Source organism: Vicugna pacos, chromosome 8 (assembly GCF_048564905.1).
Source record: "Vicugna pacos chromosome 8, VicPac4, whole genome shotgun sequence".
NCBI classification, from domain to species: Eukaryota; Metazoa; Chordata; class Mammalia; order Artiodactyla; family Camelidae; genus Vicugna; species Vicugna pacos.
Window position 1 is genome coordinate 161,893 of NC_132994.1, and position 20,029 is coordinate 181,921.

The 20,029-nt window shown below is 34.8% G+C and overlaps 1 pseudogene; it reads right to left on the reverse strand.

The window, feature by feature from the left end:
• Positions 1-13,516: 13,516 nt before the first annotated feature.
• LOC102538988 (cytosolic 5'-nucleotidase 3A pseudogene) lies at positions 13,517-14,476 on the reverse strand (annotated as a pseudogene).
• Between the last annotated feature and the right edge of the window lie 5,553 nt (positions 14,477-20,029).

Sequence of the window (20,029 nt, forward strand, 5' to 3'; positions counted from 1 at the left end):
TTTCTAAACCTGTATTATAATGTTTATCAGGATGATTTTCATAAAAATCCCTGGTAAATTTAAATCCCAAGAACAGCCTGTTTTCTGGTACCAGTAATGTAATGTAGTAGCAAAAATGTACTCATCCAGGAAGTGTGGGGGAAAACTCATCAGGGATGTGTGGGAAACGGCAACAAATGGTACAAGAGTTGTTAGACTTCAGCTGTGTTTTCATGGTAGTATTAAAATATGAAGAAATAGCCACTTCCCTTTACTGAGCTGGTGTGAGTTTGACGCCTGTACTACTGAAGTACCTGTACTACTAGAAACTGCATGGTTCTGGGGCTTTGTCTCAATGAGAGCACAGGCATTCAAGAAGAATTTCCTAGATGGTTCACTCTATACATCTTTTAAACAAGAAACTGGCATCGTGCTTCCTGGCTTTAAAAACAGCTCCCTTCTTGCCAGGTCATGGGTGGAGAAGACCCTTCTTGCTCCTGCCTCGGCCTGGATAATTTATCTTATCTAAATTAAGATGATTTAAAAGACGGAAGATTTCTTCTTCCCTTAGACTTTTAAGAGAACAGAGGCATTTGTGTTTGAGATTAACTGGGTGGCAGTGAAGAGGCTGGTTTGGATGGAGCCATGGATGTTGAGCACAAGGCCTGCTCAGGGCCAGAGGCCCAGGGAGTTCTGTGCAGCAACTTCACCTGAGGTTGAAAGACCAAAAGAAGCAGTTCAGGGAGTCACAGAAAAAACTCACACAGAAGAAATTTACAAAATCTCCAAAAGTTTTTTAAAAGTAAACCAAAAAATGCTTGTTTTTGTAAAGATGTGAATTAACAGTGGTTACTCCTCTGCTGACTATTGCCTATTGTTTATATTTGAGTGGTTAGGCTGTTTTGTTTGTTTGTTTGTTTGTTTGGGTTTTTTTTTTTTGCCAACTAAATATTTACAACCAGCCAACCTTGATGTTTCTAACCTGGTCTGTAGGTACTCAGCTACAGGCATGGAACTAAAATGTTGCCTTAGAAGAAAATGAAAATGCATGTCTGGGTTTATTTATTTGTTTCTTTTGGCTTTCCTCAGCTATCTGTGGAGGTGAGATACATAAAAATGAAGGACACATTCATTCTTCTAACTAGCCTGATGACTACAGGCCCAAGAAAGAGCGTGTATGTAAAACAGCAGTTACAGAAGGCTGCTATGTCAAGCCGACCTTTCAGGCCTTTGAGGTCAAGTCCCTCAGGCAGCCTTCCCAGGGCACATCCTCCATAAATGACTGTACATTTAAGGGGATCCTCATTAAATGAAAGAAGCAAAGAACTAGAGAAGCAGCTTTTTAATCAGTGAAGACGCAACAGATTGCCTATAAAATGTAACGTCAAGAGCGAGGAGGGGTTTTTTTTCTTCTTTCCTCTTACTGCAGACATTTTCAAGAAGATTAAAGTGAATTTACATTATCTGTGCTTGTTGAATTAGAATGTTTGAAGCCCTGACAACTGTTTCCTTTAACAAATGCCCAGGCTTGTTTCACAAAGGATACTTGAAGGGTCCATTAAATAAGAAAACTTTTATTTCTCTTCTAAACTAAGAGGTCAAAAGTTAGATTGTCCTTTGTTGTTGTTGTTGAGGGAAATCCATTTTTCATTTTTTATCATTATGCAGGAAATTGTTTATATCAGAAATAGAGATTTAAATATTCTTAGGAGCTTTTGACTTCATCAAAAATATTTATTGAGAAAGAGCTCAGCACCAACATTACATTATTAGGTGAGGGCAGAATAAACCAAAGTCCAGTCAGAGGTCTGTGTCCAGTCCTCTTCCAGGGTTCATCCGTGGAAGCCCCAGCTCCAACCCCCAGTCCCAGCCTGACCCCGCCAGCTCCAGCCTTGGGTTCGGGGTCTCGCAGACCCTACGTTGCTCTCAGCTGCCTCCAAGGGGCTGCTGTGGTCTCCTCCAAGGCTCCAGCCCCCTTTCTGTCCCAGTGGACCTCCCCACAGGACAAGGGGCTTCCCAGGGGAGGGTGCTTCTCCTCCTTCGCTGCTCCCTCCCCCAGGGGACAGGTCCCACCCCAATTTCTTTTTTTTTCTACCCGGTTTTGTGAGGAGTATCTTTGTATTTCCCATTGTAAGATATTCTGCCAAATTTCAGTATGTATTCTGTGAGGGTTCCTTATTCAGATGTAGTTTTGGTGTACTCACAAGAGAGCGTGAGCTATGAGTCCTACTCTGCTATCTTGGCCATCTTCCCCCCAAATTTTTATCATGGTACCATTGACCCTTTGAACAACACAGGTTCAACAGAGATCCACTTTTATGTGGATTTAAAAAAAAGCATAGTACCTGATATTTTCATTTTCTTTAAGTGTGGGGAAGAGTTTTTGTTTGATTAGCGATCACAATATACGGAATCAAAAGAACTAGGGTTTGAGTGGTGAATCTTTCCAGACCATTTCAGCCTCCTTCCCTTGGATAAGCCATTTATCAATTTGTTTGTTTTTCAACTGCACCAGCTTGGCACCCCTCACTCCAACATTGTTCAAGGGTCAACTGTACCTTTTGAATTACCTGATTAAATGTAATCCTTTAATTTCATTAAGTGTTTTGCATTACTTAAAGTTAAGTAGACTAGTCTTTGTGAATGAACTAGGAAGCCAGAACAAGGAGATCTTAATTAGTTAAAATTTTTATGCTTTCCCTGTCCTATTTTTGGATATTTGGCTAAGAATATATATTGACTGATGACAATAAAAGAGAAGTATCTCTTCAGAATTACAGTTTAGGTTACCGTTCTACTCTGAAAGATTAGATCAAATAAACTTTCTCAAGCTTGCATAATTATTGGTAGCTCTGTGATTGAAACCAGTTTCATGGCCTGGCACTCCTGCACCCAGGTCTTGGTCGCAAAGTGAGGCATCTGTATTCTCTCATGGCATTAAATTTATTCCCTTCATAAGTACTGTCATTTGTACATTTGTATTGTTTGATCACTGAATGTCAGTCAGGGACGTGTCTGGTTATTCATCACTGTTCATACACTATCAAGTATATATTAGCCGGAAATAGATTTTCAGTAAATATTTATTAAATTTATGAGTGAGTTAAAAATAATTGTGTCATGAAGGAAAAAAATCAAATGGCAACATTGAAAAACCAGAATCATATGAAAATAGACCTAACCCAGACTCGTGGTTTTGATTTTCACATGGTTGTGCATATTTGTTTTTTCTCCTCCATGTCTGAGCTGTAGTTACATATGTATCAATATTTGTTAAATAGTAAAAATAAGTAATAAAAAATTAAATATTATACTGGTATATCTGAAAATGATTATCTATTCAACTTTTTTCCTTTTTTCAAAATTCCTTTTAACAATAGCATTATTACTTTGACTTTACTGTATTTTCCTATATTAAAATTGATTTATTTTTAATAATAAATGCTAATCTAGATTGTTTTTTGTTAGTCATACTTTTCTTTAATATTTTCCCCAAAGCAAAAAATAATGATTTAAAAATTATTCCAAGTGTATAAAATTTTAAGCTACATTATCTATAAAAGTTTAATCATTTTTGTAGTTGGTAGCATTCATTATATTTTGAAATTGCATTCCAGCAGTCATAGAAGAGGGTATTTTTATTATGCTAAAAATAGACATGACAGAAAATTTACCATCTTAACTATTTTTTAAGTGTACGACACAGTAGTGTTAAGTACACTCACACTGTTGTGCAATCAACCTCAAGAAGTCTTTTCATCTGCAAAGCTGAAACTCCTTACCCAGTAAGCAACAATTCCCCATTCCCTCTCCCCCCCAGCCCCTGGTGATCACACTTTTGCTTTATTTCTCTTTGAAGTTGACTACTCTTGGGTACCTCATGTAAGTGGAATCACAATACTTAACTTTTTTGGTGACTTTTAAAAATTGCACTTAGTGTAATATCCTCAAGGCCCTTGGATGCTGTAGTACATGAAAGGATTGCCTTCCTTTTTAAGGCTAATACTCTATTATGTATATACCATATTTTGCTTATCCACTCATCCACTGATGGACATTTGGGTTTCTTCCACCTCTTGGCTGTTATGAATAATGCTGGTATGAATGTGGATATATAAATCTCTCTCCAAGACCCTGCTTTCAATTTTTAAAATATATACCCAGAAGTGGAATTGCTGAACCATATGGTAATTTTATTTTCAATTTTTCAGAGTATGAGAGAGCTTTTACTGAAACTATTACTTACAAGTTTTGGAGTTTTCAGAGGTTTTTACAAACATCTAGATATTGCAGTAGATGATTTTGCAATGTTACAGTTGGAAATCTGATTATAAAATAAAGGCAAAGTGTGTGAATGCCTCCTAACCCTGGGCCTGGTCTCTTGCTCCAGGGCAGACTTTCCTGTAGTGTCAGGGCTCACCCCCACACACTGGCCACAAAGCTCTGCACTGCTTGGCAGTGTTAGATTGAAAGGCTGACTACTTCAGGTTACATTTAATTGATTTTAGTTCTTGCTAAATAAAATCACTCAGCTTTCCATGCTTCCTCTCTAACCTGTCAGTAAAAGGCATGAGCCCCCACTTAGCAATGAAATGTAGTATTAATTTCTTCCGGCTAATCTTTGTACTTGTCCTTCCTTCTTTGTGTATTTGGATCTACTTCCATTGTCATTTATAAATCAGTTTCCAAAAAGATCTTCACAGCTTACTATCCTTTTCACTGTTTTCTCTATATACATATGAGATCTGTTTATATTATGATAAACTTGCCACACTGCTATATGTTTTACGCTCTGATTACCTTAAAGTCTATAATAAACCAGCATCATCAGTATCAAAACATTTATTACATGTATAATTGTGTGTGACATTGAGTTCAGGTCCCAGATCTATGAACTGTGTCCATGCTTTAAATCAAGAAGAAACTGCTTTTCTTTCTTTGTTTTTGTGAACCATTGACTTTGGTGTTTTTTCTCTTAGTTCTTAAGGTTACTAGCATAACATTAATGGACTTACCCACTTTTTAGCTTCAACCATATTTATTTCTATCTATTCTGAATACTAATTGATAAAGTAATTGATTCAGTTGTAGAAAACGTTATACAAATAACAAATAGAATAACTCAAGCTCTCATTTGTGCTCACCATCATTACTATTGTGTAAATATAATTGAAGAGGTATGATTTTAACACCAATAGAGCAGATTTATTGTGCTGACTTTGCAATTGGGATTACTTCAATTACACTGGAAAAAATATGTAAACAAGTATCATTGAGGTCATTGATATCCTATGTCAACAACAATGACATTTACTTATGGGAATATAGTGTGTATTTCTATTGTGTTACCCCTAATGCCAGGTGCATAATACTTAATATGTAACTAATAGGTAATTCATAAACAGATACTGATGGAATTAATCCTAAAATTGGTCATTTTTTTATGCACTTACCCATGAGATATTTATACTTTTTATGTCATATAAAATATTTGAACCTCTAACTTTTACCAAGTAAGCAGTGAATATGTTATAAATTAAAATTTAAAGAGATCTACAGTGTAACTATCAAAGGGACAGAGTGAGTTTTATATATGGGGAAATATCCATTATCCTGTTTCTCTTTAATCATTGAAGAAATGTAATTTTTTCAATAATTTGTATCCTGTTTCCTTTGTACTGTAATTTTTTAAGCAGTGATTTCTTCAAAATAGTCATTTAAAATCTTTTTAAATTAACCTCTTTATTTTTTTGCCTGGTATGGCTCCTAATATGAAGCACTGTGATTTTATTTTACTAATTGACCTTCTGTGGCAAGCATCTTTTCTTCATTGTGTGTTCTCACTTTCTTTCCTCTTTGAACTTAGCCTCTCCTGCCTCTTCCAGTGTGATTCATGAGTTGGGAGCAGTTCATTCTGTGCTGCTCAGGCAGCTGAAGAAACGTTGGCTGACTGAGACCTTTGGTTATTTTCCCTGCACTTTCATCACTAGTTCAGTTCTCTTTATGCTTTTACCAGGCTCTATACCATAAGAGTTTTAGATGTTATTTTATATGTCCCCTTGACCAGAGAATAGCCTTTGGTCATCTGAAAGTGTTCTCATATTTATAGAGACCTCTGATTTTGAAGGGAGTATATTAAGGACTGAGAGAAGAAGGTCTGTCTATAGCTGGTCAGCTGGCCCTTGCCATCCCTGGTGACATTTCATTACCAGTGGGACTGCTAGCTCGCTCTCATCTCCCTGTTTAAATATGCTTTTAAAATGAGATATTTTTAATGTTAAATATTTTCCAATTCTTTCTCATAATTCCACACGTACAGAATACATTTTTTAGGAAAACAATCTATATTTATGAGTCACAGTGACTTCCTACTGATACTATAATTCAAAATTGCAACCTTAACTCCCTGCATCTGCTTCTCATATTTCCTATCTTGTTTCATGTTGTATCTTTCCATAGAATGTATTGCTTTCTTGTATTTTATGATTATTATTTACCCTGTTTATTGTTTCTTCGTTGTTTTCCCACCAGGATAAGCTCCAGGAGGGTGAGGTTCTTTGTTATTTGGCAGGACAACACATACTACATTAGGAGGGGTGCCCAGCAGAGAACAGGCACTGAATATTTGATGAAGGAATGAATGAATCCTGATTTGTGATTGGGAAAAGGGCAGCAGCAAAGGCAGTACTTAGTTTTAATCAAATCTGCTTCAGAATCTGTTTTTGTCTGTTTGTTCTTCTGCTGCCTAATTTGAAGACTGTAATTGTTAATATATTCACAGATCAGGAAATGGATCTTCACCCAACTGTACCAGCAGTTTCAGGCATACAGGTTTTAGTTCATGGAATGAACGTGTTTCTTGACATTCTTTTTGTACTAGGAGAATCCCATAATTTAGTGAATTGTATGTTGAATGATGGTTGATGAGATGTAATATTGTTCATGGTTTATTAATTACAGATGTCAGTGCTTTCTGGCTTCAGATGCCTAATAAGTAATTGACTCTGTTAAGACTTCAGGGCTAGTGCCCATTTCCTATGAAAACATAAAAAGCAAGAATTTATTTTGAAATGGTCTTGTGATCTGTAGAACAATGTATAAATTTTGATTTGTTTGTAGAAGTTCAAGGCTGAAACACAGGTCCATGAACATGCACTTCTTTATAAAGTTTTATAGACCAATAGCCTGAGCTAATATTTGCATTTTAATTGTTTAAGAAGGAGACTGAGTTCCAAGTTGCACAGGTTGAGTGGGATGTGTTAAGGTAAAAGGGCTCATCTAAATAAGCCCCGTTACCCTGAGGCGGGGATCCAGTGCTGGTTCTGCAGTGGATGAGTCTTCTCACACACAGCCATGCTAACTACAGATAAAGAATTCCATAGACTAGAAAAATATGTAATCCCATGTTATCAAATTTGCCTTCAAAAGAGATACATAAACTAAAACTACAATATTTTGAATTCAGCTTCTCTATTAATAAAATTCTGGCTTTGTTGCTGAACTATGATGAAATTGCATATCTAGCCCAGATATCTAATGATAATTTTAAGTCTGAATTTTCTTGAATTCTGTTTTCCAAAGAATTATTTCTTGTATTTTTATTTTATTTTAAAAGGTGGTTAGCTTCTGTTGATTCTAAAGCATGTGGATGCACTTTTTCATAGATTTTTTCCCACTGTGTCTACCAGATTAATACAATCTTTATTCATAGATAGTGTAGGTATTACCAGGCACCCTCATCAGAAACGCTCTCATTTGGTATACGTCATTTGTTCCCCGGCCAGGTCAATATTATGGCACTGAGAACGCATAATGTTCTTTCCATAGAAATTGTTTTATCTATTAATGAGATAGATCTTCACATATTTTTACTGTTGCAGATTGAAAGGCATGATAATTGTGCCTATGACTACCTAGAAGTTCAAGATGGAACCAGTTAAAATAGCCCTTTGATAGGGTGTTTTGGTGGTTATAATAAACCTAAAGATATCAGATCTGCCTCCAATACCTTATGGATGAAGTTTGTTTCTGATGGAACAAGGCAGGGTTTGCTGCCAATTTTTTAAAAATGTATTTTGAAATAATGTAAAATGTAAGCTTTTCTATCTCTAGAATAAATGTGATATTTAGCTTTGAATTAGGGGAGAACTAGAGTAAAGTAATTTTGAAGGTTGAAGTATGTTCATAAGGATACTTTGATGGTTTTTGATGGAAAAGCTTATTGGTAAAATAGTGAAATTTGGAGCTTTATAGCACAGTGTAGGAACTCCATTAGGATAATCTGCCATCTGTTTTTTATGAAATAGCCAGAAGAGCAAAATCCAGAAAGGGATATACCTGCAGGAGGGAAATACTTGCAATGTAATCAACAAAGGGTTCATAGCCTAAAGGGGGTTACTGACATACAGTTCATCAATTTATTTCCAGGGGGGAGCATTTCTAAACCATCCCTTAGAGAAGAGCATTCCACCACATTAGAAATAATTTACGCTCCTTAGTGGAAAATTCTGATACCTAAAATGTCTTTTGACAAATAATGATTAGCAATCAGCTTTAATTTTGAATTGCATAACCAAATTTTAGTTTATTTTCGTGTCCCATGTTTGGTGTGTACTTCTGAGTTAAAAAGAAATCTGTGTTAGTGAAAATAATACCAGATTTGCATTTAGAAAATTCCTAGGCACTTAGGAAGTGTGTTATTGTAGAATAAGATTATTTTATGGGGAAAGAAAATAAATTTTCTCTCCACTGATTTTTACAGAATAGATGATGGATTCATTTGTGTATGTCAGATTTTAGTGTGACTAATATCTAGATATTTTTATTATTCAAAGAGCAACAATATAATAGATTTCCCCTGAGCATAACTTAGATATTCATTATATGAATTGAAAGGTGGAGAACTTGGCACTTTTAAGGTATATATTCAAAGTATTCATTAAAATGTTCATTTACATGCTTTGAATCTTCTTTATGTGTTACATTTTACAGTAGAAGAAACATGCTATGTCTCTCATGCAATGTTTATATATTGGGTTATCACAATGCTTAGAGTTTTGGTAATGCATAATTTCTCCAGAGAATATTGTTTGCTGTTTTCCTAGCTCACAATAGGTTATTCCTAAAGAGTGAGATTATGGAGTACTTTGTTATATATGTTTTTTAAAATAGTATATATTTTTCATGTGTCTATTTCATATGTATGTTTCATGTTTTCATATACAATTAAAATAGTGTATGTGTTTATAAAAAATGACTATTATATCTTCTGGATCAGTATGTCTATATGAAAAAAGTACTGCATGCTTTAAATTTTTCTTTTTAAAGTTTTCTTTCTTTTTAATTTTTAGTCACCATTATCTATTTCTTAATAATGATATTTCTTTAAAAGCATTTATTAGACTACCTAGCAAACTATACTATGAAGTGAACAGGTGAATCTTTTTTCTGTAAGTTTTTTATTTCATTCTAAATTTTAATAATCCTCTTTGACATTATGTTCAGGAAAAAACACATTCTGTGTCTGAGATAAGGTGATCTTCCATTGGCCCAGTCCTTCTGGTTCTTAAACAATTCTTAGATTATGATGACATGGATTCTTGTATTTCATCCATCAAGGGCTTGCAAATTGTTCTGGCTCCTTTGTTGAAAAAATCAATTGTCTCAGTTTCATTCAAAGCTATTACACATCATATTTTCAAAAAATTATGCATTAGTCTATAAAAACGAAATATTCTAGCTGTTGTCTGATTGTTGCCACATTTGTAGGGGAAGATGAGTGTGCCTAGCCTGACCGTGGAGGCTGCCAGCCGCATTGTCTGAACACACTGGGCAGTTACTAGTGCTCATGTGAGCCTGCTTACAAGCTGACAAAAGGACCTGTGAAGGTAGCGCTGGATTTGCGCATGGCGTTCCCTGCCCGAAACCCCTGCCCATTTCTTTCTTTCATTCTCATTCTTTCTCTCTTTCTGCCTCCCTCTTCTACTGGAATAAAATGCACACAGTTATGAAGAAAATGTGATACATTTAAAACAGAAGACATTGTATACCAGATAATAATAATGTGGCTGTTATTTCTGTGGGTCTCCTAAAAATAAATATTTTGCATTATAAAAATTTACCCAAAACATAAAAGTACAGATAGAGTTTTTAAAGTATATTTATAAATATATTAATATTTATATTAGTTCACATACATACACACATTTACATACATATACATATATCCAAAAAAGCAATTAAAGAGACCAGTTATTTAGCTAAGTCTTGACTCCCCAGGAATTAATCAGGAACTGTGTACAGTATGTGTTCTTTTCATCTGACTTGCTTTTGAATACCCTAATTTTGCTAATTTCACTATCAATAAAAAGGAGAGGTAAAATAAATTGTACCTTTTTAAAAAATTAAAGTATAGTCAATAGCACCTCTTTTATGCATATTTACTATTTATCTTGCCTGCTAGCTCAACTGTCTCCAAAAATTGCTTGTCTTGGAAAAAAGCGTTTGAGGAACTAAACAACTGATGTTTACCATCAGACTATATTGTGCTTTACATAAATCTTTTTACTAATTTACACAACCACCATGTGGAGTAGACATTTTTACACACATTTAAAAGAGAATAAAACTGACCCCCAGTTTTCTGTATATTGCTCTCCCACTGTAAAGTGATCTAAAATGTCGTCGTCCAGCCACCATCTGTTTGGCTCCAAAACTACAAAATAACCCCTAATAAGTGGGATCAGATGATTAAAACAGTTGTCCTGAAGACTGAGGACAGAGACTGCAACTTTCTAGATTTCAAAAAGTCCAGAAGACAGTTGAAATTTAATGCTGAGATGTTTGATTATCAGTTGAAAGGTGCTTTGAAGGGGATGACTTTATTTGGAGAAACCTTTTCCTCTTCTTTCTTTCTAGCAGCTGTGGCAGACTTCTTATGAAACTGAAGGGCACCATAGCCACTCCAGGCTTGCGTGTGGCAAATGGTCACACCGACACAGTACAGAGTTTCTATGAAGTCTGAGTTTTTTGAATTGGAGGGCAATGAAGTAAGTGAATAATAAATATAAATTTTTATATCATGTTTTGGAAATCCCTAAAGGCAATCTGGTAAACTAAAAGAGAGAGGGAGAGAGAGAGAAAAAGAAGGAAGGGAGGGAGGGAGGAAGATGGAAAAGAAGGAAGGAAGACACATTGCAAGAGTACAGTAGTATAGACGCTGTAGTCTTTGCTCTATTTCTCATTTCTGCAACTGCTTAGAATTCCTCTTGGCACTGGGTGATATTTTAGACTGTTTATGGGAGACTGAAAATTCCTCAGAGGGAGTGTTTACTTAGTGTATGAACATACAGCATTTTCCTCATGTATTAAAGTACTATGAAAATATTAGGGTCATGTCATATAGACTTTTCTAGAAAAAATAAACAAAAATTAACTTAAGTCATTACAAAAATACCTATTCAGGAGAACCTGGTATATTTCACTTTTGAAAATGGGTATATTTTTCATTATATAAGTAGTTTTTCATTATGAATGTGCTCATGGTTTACAAGTAAAGATGAATTTTTTAACCTCAATAAAAGATGCATTTAGTTGACACCATCTTTCTTTTACAAAATATAGCTTGCTGTAATAAAGACCTAGTTTTCTGTCTTGTATGTGTCTTGTATGATTGGTCAGTGTTGGTTTAAGCCCAGAGAAAATGTAGCAAATGTTGTTTTGTTTGAGCTTTCCCACTTGCTGTGTTTTTCTCTTTCTCCCACATTTTTCTCCCAACAACGTTCTGTATTTATTTTAAAATAAACAAGATTTGAAACTTCTATGTATGATAAAATTCACTCTGAAAAATGATTTTGTCTTTGATATATATCTGTTGAACACTTGCAAAGAAGTGAGAGAACAGAAATATAATGTATCAGAGTCTGGGCAATAATATTGGTAATATTTGTGGGATTTTATACCATAATTTTATCTTTGTGTCTGTATCTGTGCTTCTTTTCTCCCCTCCTACTTTTTCTTCTTTCTTTTTAATTAGTTTTTTTTTTTAAAAATCTGCTTCTAGGGGTCATGGCACTTTTGTGCATTTTTTAGTCTTTTATCAATGGCCTTGAGGTAAAAAGAAGCTGCAGACTTTTGTGCTTCCGTAAAGGAAATAAAGTCTGAAATGTGATGAACTCATATTTCAAAGAACTGTAGAAGTTTAGAGCTCAGCAGACCTTTTGCTATCTTTATATCATGTGTAAATTTTATGATGGAAAAAACTGTAACATATTTCTAACATAAGTTATCCACATGAAACATCATTTTTCTTTAATAATTACCTGGAATTTGGAGAAATATTAAAATGAAGAATATATATTCATAGTAATCTTAGAAAAGCTTTCATATGAGCAACACTTTTGGAAAATAGGTATCTTCCTGCCAGTTCTGTTATATATGAGCTAAGTATTAAATGGATTCTATTTTCTTAGTTTCCCTAAAGCTATTAGTTGTAGCAGAAATGGCTTTAAAAAAATCTACTGTACTTTAATTATAAAGCAAACAAACAACCTATTTAAAATATGGGCAGAAGAACTGAACAGACATTTTTCCAAAAGAGGAGATGCAGATGGCTCACTGGAACATGAAAAGTTGCTCAACATCACTAGTATCAGGGAAATGCAAATCAAAACCACAATGCGCTATCATCTCACACCTGAATGGCCATCATCAAGAAGAACACACATAACAAATGTCGGCAAGGATGTGGAGAGAAGGGAACCCTTGAGCACTGTTGGTGGGAATGTAAGTTGGTGCAGCCACTATGGGAAACAATATGGAAGTTTCTCAAAAAATCTAAAAATAGAACCACCATATGGCCCAGCAATTCTAATCCTGGGCATATATCTGAGAAAAACAAAAAAGCATTAATTCAAAAAGATATATAAATGCCGCTACTAACAGCAATATTATGTATAATTGCCAAGATATAGAAGCCTCCTAAGTACACATCAATAGATGAATGGATAAAGAAGATGTAACATATATATGTAATAGAATGCAATTCACCCATAAAGAAGGATATTTTGCCATTTGCAGCCTTTGATTCACTTTTTTCTTCACTTAAAAAAACTGCCATTTAATAATTGGCATAAACATTTCCATTGCATCAAAAACAACAAAATACATAGAAATAAACTTAACCAAGGAGGTTACCTATACCTTGAAAACTATAAAACACTGATGAAGGAAATTGAAAATGATACAAAGAAATGGAAAAAATATTCTGTGCTCCTGGATTGGAGGAATCAACACTATCAAAATGGCCGCACCACCGAAAGCAATCCACAGATCCAATCCCTGCTAAAATACTCATAACATTTTTCACAGAACTAAAACAAACAATTCCAAAATTTATATGGAACCATAAAAGACGTCAAACTGCCAAAAGCAATCTTCTGTAGGTTCCTAAAAGATACTTGTTTATAAAATCTCCTGTAAGATAGTGTTGACTCTCTCCAATGAGTACTAAATTGTATTAAAACAGTATCAGAAGAGCCTATGTACTTTTTTCTAAAAGTTCACCCGTTCTATCACTTAGATGCCAAGTTTTCTGAATGTATCCAACATTGGCTACTCCATCTGCTGTTCTCAAGTCTCCTTGAGAGTCTCCCGACAGAATTATGTTGCTGTTGTCTTTTAGCAGATTGAAATGTTCACTTTTTGTTAAATATGTGTATTTATTCCCCCTTACGTCCTTTAAAAGCCCCATTTTCATAAAAATCCATTATTTGGACTCTACTTTGACATTTGGATGATAACACTAGCTTGACAGAAAACGTCTCGTGGTACATCACCTATGCAGTGTAAAAATATGCACACAGGGATTTTGTGCTTTTGGAGCTTATCAGATAAATTCTCATATCCTTCCTTGAACATGTCATCAGGTTCTTTCATAATGTCTTTAAGTTTAGCTTTTGATTTAGGTCATTCAACAAGCAGATTATGTGACTTAGTATACTATTCTACCATATAAAAGAACAAGATCAACTCTGGTAAGAACAAGATCAACTTTAAAAGAATAATATCTTTCCTTGGGTTAAATATCTTTTTTTGACATTGATCTGTAACTTGTTTACAATTGTTTATGATATAATGACATGTTGAGCATCTTTTTCCTTTGTATTTACTTAATGTCATATCAAACTATATTATTATCTGAAGTATGACAACTCCTCCTTTGACAAGACCATAGATAATTTCTTTTAACCTCGTAGGATCCTTGACGTGAACGGAATGTTTCTGCAATTTTGGCATCATTTTTATAAAGGCAGTGGACTCGATTAGTCATTTCTTAGGTATCCAATATTCATCTCAAAGATCTTGATCTTCCTCTATGGGTCGTCCTCTTCAAGGTGAATATGTATTGGGCCAGCACAACCACTGCCATCAGAGCACAAAGTCTGGCCCCCCTTACTGAGTTCATTCTACTCATAGCCACCTGGTTCAGGGCTCTCATTTGCCTCCCAGCCAGGAAAAGAAGAGGCCAGTGACAGTGGCCAGCAAGCCATGCACAACGCCCCATGGTCAACCCTGTGAATACTCCCTCAATCATCTTTTCATGTATTTCTGTTATTCGTATTTCCTTTTCTATGGAATACTTGTCCATGTCAGTTGTATGAAAAACGTGTCCAGTACATGTGAGTGTGCCTTTTCCTTAATGTTTTGTAGGAATTCTTTATGTATATGTATGTATTTTCCAAACACCAACCCCTTTACTGGTTATGTATATTTCAAATATCTTCTCCTCTATTTTTTTGTATTTCATTCTTAATGGTGAACTCAAGTTCTTAATTTTAATGCAATTTAATGTAGTGATCTTCTCATTAAAGTTTGCATTATTTGCTTCTTGTTTTAGAAATAAGAGCGTAAGAAAATTTTATAATTTGGTGTTTCATAGGAAGTATTTAATCTAATGCAATTCATTTTTGTGTTGGAATAAGGATGCAACTTGATTTTTTTTTCTATTTGGATAAACAGTTGCCCTAGTGTCATTTATTGAATAGTTCATTTTTCTCTCATGATCTATAATGTCTGCTTTGTCATAAATCCATTTTCCATATTGGCATGGGTTTGTTACTAGACTTTCTATTCTTCCTTTGGTCTGTTAGTCTGTGCCTGCACCAGTACCGCACCAACTTCATTTCCATAGCTTATAGTAGTCCGGATATCTAGTAGCGAGTATCTCACACTAGCATCCCACATTTTGTTCTTAAGAGCTTCTTGGCTTTTGTTGGCCCTTAATCTTTCATGTAAATTTTATAATTGGCTTGTTGAGTTTCACATGCATATGCACACTCTGATAGGATTTGTATTTGAATTGTACGGATGTTTTAGATCAGTTTGGAAAGAATTATGGTATGCTTTATGATAGTCTTCCCACCCAATAAGATGACAGATCTCGCTATTTATTAGGTCTTCTTTAATGTTCCTTTAATAAAGTTTATTAGTTTTCTCTTCAGAAGACTTACACATTTTTTATTTTATCATAAGTATTTAAAATGTTTATCACTGTTTTAAATTACATCTTTAAAGAAATTTACATTTTTAGTCAATTGTTGTGGGTATCTAGAAATGCAGTTTACTTTGCATATTAATTTTGAATCTAATATCTTTTTTATTAATTTAAATTTTTGCTTTTTAAAAATCCTTCTCCCACATGACATAGATACCTTAAAGTAAATTTGAAGGGAAAGGAAATTAATATTTACTAAGTTGCTACTAGGTGCCAAATAGTCAACATAGATTATTTTACTTAATCCTCACAACTATTTTGTTGCTTATTTTTCTCAGCAAACATTTATTAACCCCTGTGTTAACCTTTCTTTTTTGAAATTTTTGATATAAGCAATCATATCATCTATAAAATAATCAAGGCTTTTGTTTCTTTTTTCCAGTCCTTTACCTTTTACTTCTTTCTCTTGATTTACTAGGCAAGGACCTCCAGAACAATGTAGTATAAGGCTGATGAAAACAGGCATCCTTATATTGAAGCTGCTCTTACAGAAGATGCTGTTAAAAGTTTCATTGTTAGATATGAGGTTTCTGTGGGTTTTTTGAAATGTCCTTTATTAAGCTAAGAATGTGTCTTCTGTTCCCAGTTTGCTAAGGAGGTTGTTGCTATTATTTCCTTTCATCACAGATAGATGTGAAATTTTATCCAGTTTTTTCTGCCTCTATTAAGATACAGTTATTTTCACCTTAACATGGTAATATGATGATTTACTTTAATTGATCTTCTCATGGTAAGCCAATCTAGGATTCCTAGGAAACACCAACTTGGTCATATCCACTTACCTTTTTATACACTATCTGATTTATTTTATAAAAATATTTATTTTTAGAGTTTTTGCATCTACATTCATTCATAAGTGAGATCGGCCTATGTTTTTTATTTTTTAAAATAGTATCTTTATTGGGTTTTGAAATATCACAAATGATTTTTTTTCTCATTATGTGGAATAGTTTGCATAAGATTAGAATTTCCCAATGCTCACATGTTTGTTAGAATTGCCTAGAAATCTATCTGGATCCTGTGTGTGTGTGTGTGTGTGTGTGTGTGTGTGTGTGTGTGTGTGTGTGTGTGTCTTTAATGCGATTATTTTAAATGACTGATTTAATTTCTTTAAAGCTTAGAGGACTTTTTATGTTCTCTATTTTTAAAAAAGACTTGGTTTTCGTTAAGCTGTATATATCTGTATATTTCATCTAAGTTTTCAAGTTGAGACACAGACTTGTTCATAGCATCTTGTCTGTTTAATCTGTGTAGCAACTATAGCTTTGCCCCCTTTTTATTCTTGATTTTAAAAAATGTAATGCATCTCTCTTTTTTCTCTTATTCTCTCCAGAGATTTGTATCTTTTATTATTTTTCTGACCTCTCTCGATCCTCTTCTTATATGTTCACTTTCTCTTTCATTAACTTCTGCTTTTATTTTTATTATTTTCTCTCATCTTCTTGAGTTTATTTTGTTGTGCTTTTCCCTAATTCCTTATGGTTGGATGAAAACTTCATTAAGTTGAGCTTTTCTTTTTTCATGTAAGCATTTAAGACTAAATTGTTTGGAACTTAACTGTTCTGCCATTTTGGCATATAATATTTATGGTATTTTTGGTATTTTTGTCAATATTTTTTTAACTATTTTCTAAAGAGTTCATAATCTACACTTCTTTTATGATTGATAGGTTGTTCCAAAATATATTTAAAATTTTTAAGTATTTTTCCCTTTAATTATGTTTTTTAATAACTGAAGTGTACTTGGGTTAAATGATACATTCTTCATGATACCATTATTATTTCACATAGTGATTTCAAATTGGCAAGCTTTATGACCTAGCTTTTAGTCAATTTTTATATATACTCAGTGTCAACCTGACAGTTATAATAAAGTGTCCTGTTGTTGGGGATAGTGTATAGCCAGATGTATGAGATGCACTTGGATATGAGCTTGTTGGTGGGTGAGTTATGGTGGGGGAGATAATACCTACTGATGCCATAAGATAATTTTTCTTTTTAAGTAAGACAAAGGGACTAGGACACTACTGAGTTTTAAAGTTGGAGTTTCCATAGATATTGAAAGTCTCTTATTACCTGTCTAAAGGAGCATGTGGAAACCTTATGAATCTGAGGAGCAGGACTTATTGTGATTTCTGCTTCCTTTGTCACCCTATGCAGATCCTAAACCTGGGAAGAACTGTAGTTGGTTAAATTGATTGCTCATTTTATTGAAACATCTCAGAGGTGAATTGAGGTTTAAGGAATGATTTCTTACCCTGTTGCTTCTATGAAAGTGAGTGCTAGCTGAGGTGTCCAATCTTTCTAATCCAGCAGAACCCAGACCTGAAAAACATGATGAATGATATAATTGACTGGCTCTGCTAAGGGCTTTATCTAGTTCATGAAAAGGAAATATCTGGAACAAGGCAGCAGGCAGAAGACCAGTTCCAGGAAGGGCTAACCAAACCTATCTAAGGTGGAATAACGTAGACAAGGCTGCCAAAAGTCAGGGTGACTTAGTTCTCTAGTGTGTCTGTCTAGAAGGCTTCTACTTACAAGCATTTCTTAGAAAGTATCCTGGGGCTTTATCTGGGAAAAGGCACCCTGGGGGCTGAGTCCATACCTGTATCTCTCTAGACTATTTATGAATGATTCCTGCTGATGGAAACAATCCTCAGGTAGAAACAAACCACATTTTGATACCTTCAGATTGATTTATCATCCTTCCTCTCAAATTTGAGAGCTGGAGCTGCCTGGCCTGCCGCCTGTTATTTCATGGAACACTTGGCCATGTAACTTCTGGAGGAAGTCCACATGTTCTCAGCACAGCTGCTTATTTGCAGCAAGCTAGGGTGGGCACCAGTGAAATAGAAAGCCTGGCCCAGGAAGGGGAAAGAAAGGCGCCAGGGATATAGTGGCTTACATGGTGGGGAGGGAATGTGTATGGAAACCATCTAGCTCCAGGGAGCCGCCTGCAAGGTCGGTGGAAACTGGGGACATGCTGCTTCCAAGTCCTCTTTGCAATGGATGTTGCTGCCTCTTTTCCAACCTGGGTTTTCAGTGGCTGAACATACTCTGGTGGCTGGAAGATTTGTTCTTATCATTTTCACATCTACCGGTTTAATAGTTTGTTGAGAACTTTGTTTTAGAAACCAGTATGGGGCTACTAGTTTTTGGTTTCTGGTATTCATCCTTTTGGAAGATCAGGCATTTTCCATCATTATACTGTATATGCTATGCCACATAAGATGTTGTGATGTTTACCAGTTACATGTGGAGAGGGTCAGCGTCTGAGAAAGTTGAACGATCCATCCATTTCACACATCAGAACATTGCCCAACTATAGTATCCTGGCAATCTTTTTGTTCTTAGTGCTCTGTGATTTTTCAGAGAATATCAAATTCATCTGGCATTCTGTGTAGCAATTCAATTGGACTTAATTTTTATGGTAAAGTGTTTTATAGCCAGGATGACAATGGCTTTAAAAAGTAAGAGGGCCTTTTAGACTGCTGCTATGTCCTGCTAAAAATATACAGTGCAATGCTGTCTGTTTTTCACATATTTATATTATTTGTGAAGATTGACCCACCTCCATCTTGACAGTTGTCATATGGGCTATCTTTCCTGTCTATTTTACTGGCAATCCAATAGTGTAATGACTTCTATCTTTTTGGAGGGCACTTTTGAAACTATAGCGTTGTCCTGAATGGTAATCCCATCACCTTGGGGTAACTATGCTAATTAGTGCTATTGTTTATACTTCTTTTCCTTGTGTCCCTTTCTCATGTCATAATAAAATTATTATTTTTTGTCAAAGTATAGTTGATTTACAGTGTTGATTTTAGTTTCATCTGTAAAGCCTAGTCATTTACTTATACATACATTCTTTTTCAATATAAGTTATTGCGAGATACTGAATATAGTTCCCTATACTATGCAGTAGGACCTCATTGTTTATTTCCTGTATAGTGGTTTATATCTGCTAATGCCAAACTCCTAATTTATCCCTTCCTGCCTTTCTTCTTTGGTGGCCATAAGTTTGTTTTCAATGCCTATGTGTCTGTTTCTGTTTTGTAAATTAGTTCATTTGTGTCATTTTTTTTAGATTCCATATGTAAGTGATATTATATGATATTTATCTTTCTTTGTGTGAGTTACTTCACTTTGTATGATAATCTCTAGGCCCATCCATGTTGCAGCAAGTGGCATTATTTTATTCTTTTTATGGCTGAATAGTATTCCATTGTGTCAATATACCACAACTTCCTTATCCAGTCATCTGTCAGTGGACATTTAGGTTGTTTCCATGCCTCATCCATTGTAAATAGTCCTGCTATGAACATTCAGGTGCATGTATCTTTTCAAATTGGGCTTTCTCTGGATATATGTCCAGGAATGGGACTGCTGGATCATATGGTAACTTTAGTTTTAGTTTTTAAAGGAATCTCCATACTGTTATCCACAGTGTTTGCACCAAATTACACTGCCACCAACAGTGTAGGAGGGTTTCCTTTTC